This window comes from Octopus bimaculoides, chromosome 24, assembly GCF_046866305.1.
Source record: "Octopus bimaculoides isolate indiv1 chromosome 24, ASM4686630v1, whole genome shotgun sequence".
Lineage (NCBI taxonomy): Eukaryota > Metazoa > Mollusca > Cephalopoda > Octopoda > Octopodidae > Octopus > Octopus bimaculoides.
This window is the reverse complement of record NC_142951.1, coordinates 27,412,301-27,418,544: the sequence shown is the minus strand read 5'-3', so window position 1 is coordinate 27,418,544 and position 6,244 is coordinate 27,412,301. Positions and strand designations below refer to the sequence as shown.

The 6,244-nt window shown below is 33.6% G+C and overlaps 1 long non-coding RNA gene across 1 annotated transcript; it reads right to left on the bottom strand.

Annotated features, from left to right (window-relative positions):
* Window positions 1-3,943: 3,943 nt before the first annotated feature.
* LOC128250778 (uncharacterized) lies at window positions 3,944-6,205 on the bottom strand. Its single transcript, XR_008266754.2, has 2 exons — window positions 4,512-6,205; window positions 3,944-4,341 (listed from the first exon to the last, which is right to left on the bottom strand). It is a non-coding gene; the product is annotated as an uncharacterized LOC128250778 (long non-coding RNA).
* Window positions 6,206-6,244: the final 39 nt, after the last annotated feature.

Sequence of the window (6,244 nt, the reverse complement as noted above, 5' to 3'; positions counted from 1 at the left end):
CATACATACATACATGTATGCATGTATATCTATTATCTTTTGTCCTTTATTTGTATCAATCATTAGATTGAGGCCATGCTGGGGCACTGCCTTGAAGAATTTTAGTACATTTTTTTAAAGCCTGGAACTTATTTAATCGGTCGATTTTACCGAACCGTTAAGTTATGGAGATGTAAAAACCAACGCAGGTTGTCAAGTAGTGGTGGAGGACAAACAGATACAAAGACACACACAAGCACACACATACCTCGCCTTGTATATATACATGTGTGTGTGTGTGTGTGTGTCCTTGTTTTCGTATACATTCGCTGCTTTCTTCCAGGGAATCTAGTGCTCTTAGCTTAGTTTTTCCTTGGCGCTGGCCAGATTGGAGCAATCTCGAGTATAACCAGTCGAAATTGCAAAGATAATCTGGAACTTTTAATGTGTTTTAGAGATAGTTTTAATAAAATATTTTTTTAATAAGTTACTCAAACGGTGGGTTTCACATTTTGGGTTAACTAGTGTTAGTCTTAATTTTAAATCGTTTGGTAATATAGCATTAATACATATGCTTGTGAATTCTTATGTTCGTTTTGCGAATTATTAGTAAGCCATAGAATTATTGGTAAGCCAATATTGCGAATTATTGGTAAGCCATAGAAAATACTAGATTTGCATTTGAAAATAGTTGTGTAATTATTTCTTTATCTGTCAATCATTTTCGGTAAATGTAGTTGTAAGATTTTACATTGCTTTCCGTTGGTTGTTGCTTACAACTGTTTTTGTTGTGTATATCACCTTCAAGATTGGAGAATTCTAAATTTTTATAATATTCAGTTTTCGACCGTATGTCCACAAACGCTTTATCTATTTTGTTACTTGTCAACTCGTTGTCATTTTTTTTTTCAATTCAATTTTGTTTTTTCCATTCAGAAGTGTTGAAATTAGACTTAATTCTGTATTTATATATGACGTTTATTAAAAACCTAGTATTCTCGTTGAAGAGTTTTGTCAAACAGCAGAAAATCGACGCCGTGTTGTCTTTCTCCTACGTCACCAACTTGAACTAGTCTACATTTAACGTGATTCAACTCACCCAGTCAATGGACTGTTAAATGAGGACATATTAAACTGAAGGAATACACTGATCTTCTGATTCTTTTTCCTCGGACTTGGTCTGACTCTTGTCTCGTCTCATCTTGTGTCTATTTTTACACGTATTTTTCTAGTGACCGAGTCTTGTTCTCACTACTGTTTAGAGAAATTATTCTGCTAGTAATAACTTACAACCACGATACCAATTGGAATTATTTGTTTCTCTAGCTATTTATTCGATTAGATATATCTATATCTTTATCAGATTTCTTAATCAATTCGTTGTCATTTTTTCCTTTTTCAATTCAATTCTGCTTTTCCATCCAGAAGAACTGAAGTTTGACCTAAATATTTATACATGGCCTTATATAGAAATTTTAAATGTAGTCACAAGAACCAAATGTTTTATTTCTACCTCTCGGTGAAAAGTAATTGTTTTTGTTCCTAACAAGCGATTCATCATCGTTACTATTATATATGTGCGAGGTGCAATTTTCTACAAAACTCTGAAGTGTCGTCTTTAATTTCATTCTAAATATATCTCCAAGGGTAAATTTTAGTCCTTTTACCAGTATATCGATTTGTTGTATTGTTCCGGTCTTCTTTGATGAATTTATTACATTTGGTTTTCTCGGCGTGTTATACTCTTCCACTGGTCAGGGTATAAAACAATGGTAACGGTAATTTCGTTGGTTGGAGCGATTAGTATTTCCAACCTTATTAGTGTAGTTTGAAGTGTGATTTTGTTGTCGAAGATTATTAAATGTACTTACAGATCCCATGTTTCTTTCATGGATGCGATTCAAATTATTTCTTTGTATTACTCACTGCTGGAGAAAAAATGGATGCCTTCTTGTTGATGTATTTCTAATATGTGAGTTCAAAAATGTTTTGAAGGAAACAAAAGTGAAGATCTATGCAGAAACGACTAAACTACTCTGAAGATCAAATTATAAACGTTTCTGAACAATACAACAACAACAAAAAAAGACCAACTTTTCATTTCAAAGTAAATCGTTTTCAAAGCAGAAACAGGAACAACTCACAAAGAGATAGAAATACATGGAAAAGAGAAAATTTCACAAGCTACTATGAACATACACACACACACATACACACACCACACACACACACACACACGCCCACACACACACACCACACCACACACACACACACATGCGCGCAGATTTACGTAACATAAAAGCATATATTAATGTATGTGATGTATGCATATATATATATATATATATATATATATATATATATATATATATATGTATGTGCATATATATGTATGTATGTGCATATATATGTATGTATGTGCATATATATGTATGTATGTATATATATATATATATATATGTATGTATATATATGTGTATATATATGTATGTATGTGTATATATATATATATATATATACACATACAGGTGGGGGGGAGAGAAACAGATATATAGACACTCATAACCCAAACCACGCCTATATTCGTACATACAAACACACACACATACCCACACACGTACATACACACAAACCGACACATTCACGCACTCACACACTCACACATATGCAAGAAAATGCGTGCACGCACACACCCGCACACAAAGCCACACACACATACACATGCACACAAATAGTCACATTCACACACATCCTTCTTTTATTATTATTTTTTCTCCGGACATTGTACTCATTACATAACCTCCAGACGTTTCACCAATGTTTCCACTTTACAATTTATTTTATGCTTTTTTTTTTTTCATTAAGTATTATGTTTTTCGTCCGTGTTTATTTCTCCAATTCCACATTCTTCTTTCTTCCCTTCCACCTCACACACGCACCTGCCAAATCCTCACCTATCCCACCCCCACCCCACCCACACCTCCACGTTTATCTCTTACATAAAATACACGCCATCCATACAATAAACAGCTTCACACCTTCCTTCTGCATTATCCGAGCTCTACTAAACTCTCATACGTGCACACTTCTACGTTCGCAAAACTCCTACACACATTCAGCTTCCCCTATCACATCTCTATATATGGATACTCTCAAATGCAAACACACATCATCCCACCTCCTCCTCTCGTTCTAACACCTACCATTGAACCGTATACTCACCTGCCCCCACCAATACGTTTTCCAATCACATTTTCTTATTCTTTATAATTTCTCACCATCTTTACTCATAAGATACTTTTTGCTGATGAAGGACTATCGTCCGAACCGTCATTGCTGTTTCCCTTCTTTTAAGCGTTAAACTAATATGTCTGTTAAAATTTGTCTTACGTGTTGTCTTCCGTTTGTGCTCATATATATATATATATATATATATATATATATATATATACATATATATATATATATATATATATATACATATATATATATATATATATATATATATATATATATATATACATATATATATATATATATATATATATATATATATATATATATATATATATATATATATATATATATATATATATATTCCAAAAAGGAAAAATACAAAAAAAAACAACAACAAAAACAACAACGTGAGGTCGTGGTACAGATTGTGTTACTAGACGCTCGGGAAAGGAAAGAAAGATATATATATATATATATATATATATATATATATATATATATATATATATATATATATATATATATATATATATATATATATATGTATATATGAGTGTTGGAGTGTTTACATCTCCGTACACCTAACAGTTCGGCAAAAAAGGATCGATAGAATAAGTACTGGGGTTCGATTCATTCGTCTAAAAATCTTTCAAGGCTGTGCCCCAGCATGGCCGCAGTCTAATGACTGAAACAGGTAAGAGATATTAATATAAAAATAAAAGATATCTTGCCGTGTCTTCAGTAGATATTTAATAACAGAAACCTATATTGCGAAATTGTAGAAGCCTTATTATTTGTCGTATCATCTGTCGGCGTTTGCTATGACAGGAAAATGACATTTTGATAACGTCTCCGGTGCTATATCTACTTGAGTTCGCTTAAACTTTCTCAAAAGTTCAACTGAACCAGTTGGAATATTGAGACAGTAATTATGCTTTGTTATTCAGCACTCTTTTCCATACAAAGCTTCAATATTCTTTTCTAACAGTCCCTTTCAGTAAGGTGACGAGCTGGCAGAATCGTTAATACACCGGGCAAAATGCTTAGCGGCATTTCGTCCGTCATGAGTTCAAATTCTGAGTTCAAATTCCGTCTGAGTTTGACTTTGCGTTTTATCCTTTCATCCTGAAAAAGATAGAACATATATATATATATGTGTGTGTGTGTGTGTGTGTATAAAAGTAGAATTCTACCTTTACAGTTTTTTTAGCTGGAAAATAATACCATTGTATTGCAATAATATTTATAATTTTAACATAAAACATCTTCAGTGAACCTTGCTGAAGAAGACTAACCAGATTTATGATAACAAACGTATTCTGGAAAGTCCGAAACTCGAGTACTAGGTTATCCATTCTAGGTTGTCCATTTATCCGGCATTCTTCCTAGAGGTAAGACAAAAAATTTTATCGAAAAAATAAGTACCCTTTGGACTTTTGGAGTGATACATTAGTACTGTATTTCAAAAGGCCAGCCTCGTCACAGCCTGTGTCAAAACTGTTAAGAGTACGCGCATGTTTGTAGAGTACCCGTAAAGGGTACACATATCTGTGGAGCGCTCAGCCACATGCACGTTAATTTCACGAGCTGGCTGTTCCGTTGATCGGATCAACTGAAACCCACATCGCCGTAACCGACGGAGGACCAGTTATTTTAGTAAGGAACACGTTGCTGTTGCGTGATCCGTTCTTTATTCTATTCTCATCCTTAGTAATTAGAAACTGATATTTGTATCTCTAAGAATATTTTTCGACAGCCTTTTTTCTTTATTTTTTTCTTTACACATTCTGTGAGATATTATCTACTCACAAGTCAGCTTTTCTAGCCAATATTTTGTAAACATTTTACCGGTTATCATTCAGGAAGTGTTATATAATTCTCGAAAGCCTATCTGATAGCGAGTTGTTCATACAATCTTTCTTCTTCTAAGCAGGGTCTCAATGGATTTAAGAACTTGAATTCAGATTATTCTAGTTTGTAGATTGATATCCCTGGTTATGTAGTACACATTCGTTCTCTGGAGAGGAAATGATTTCCTTTGAAAGCATCAATATAAAGATTATGGAAATAGAGATCACAAAAGTAGGCGAAATCAATTGTAGAGACGTAACACAATATCATATTAAATCCGGTCATAAACAAATTTAAAACAAAAGCTCTCTGTTTAGACGGTAGATATTCATCTAAGTTTTTATTATTACAGTTCGGGGTTAAAGTTTAGCCTTAAGTTTGCAAGGTTATAATTTATGGTTTACGTATATGTTACGATTATGCTGTTGAAATTTAATAACTGTTTTATTTTACTTAAATTTAAACCTTTCTTCTTCAACTGATGGGGCCTGCTATTTCATAACGTTTAAGTATTTCATTCCGAAAGTCAGTCTTTTAAAAGGCGTTCCGATAAAGTATTAGTGAAGTACTGAGTTGATGTAATCGAGTAACACCCTTCCATCAAATATGAGATCTTATTTCAGAAAAAAATATGAATCAGTGGTCGTGCTCTACTATTTCCGTAAACACGAAATCTCGTAACGTGACGTGGCTGTAAAGCGAGGCACCTCCATATTCTTTTATTTTATTTTTTTACTTGTTACTCAGTCATTAGGCTGCGGCAATGCCGGGGCGTCGCCTTCAAAAACTTTTAGTCTACTGAATCGACACTCAGTAGTATTTTTTTTTTTCTTTTTAGAGCCTAGCACTTATACTATCGATCTCCTCTACCGAACCGCTAGTTTACGAGGACGTAAACACACCAACACCGGTTGTCAAGCAGTGATGCCGGGACAAACACAGACGCAAAGACCCCGTCTCATATATATATATATATATATATATATATATATATATATAATTCAAAGGTAAAAAAAACAACAAGTGTCTTAGGCAAGTGTCTTCTACTATAGCCTCAGGGGCTTAATGCCTTCAACTTAAACCCTTAGCCCAACTGGTTTCGAGTAGTATCGGAGAGGATTGGGTGAAACTACGTGGACATTCCAGACATATATCTATATCTATATCTATATATATA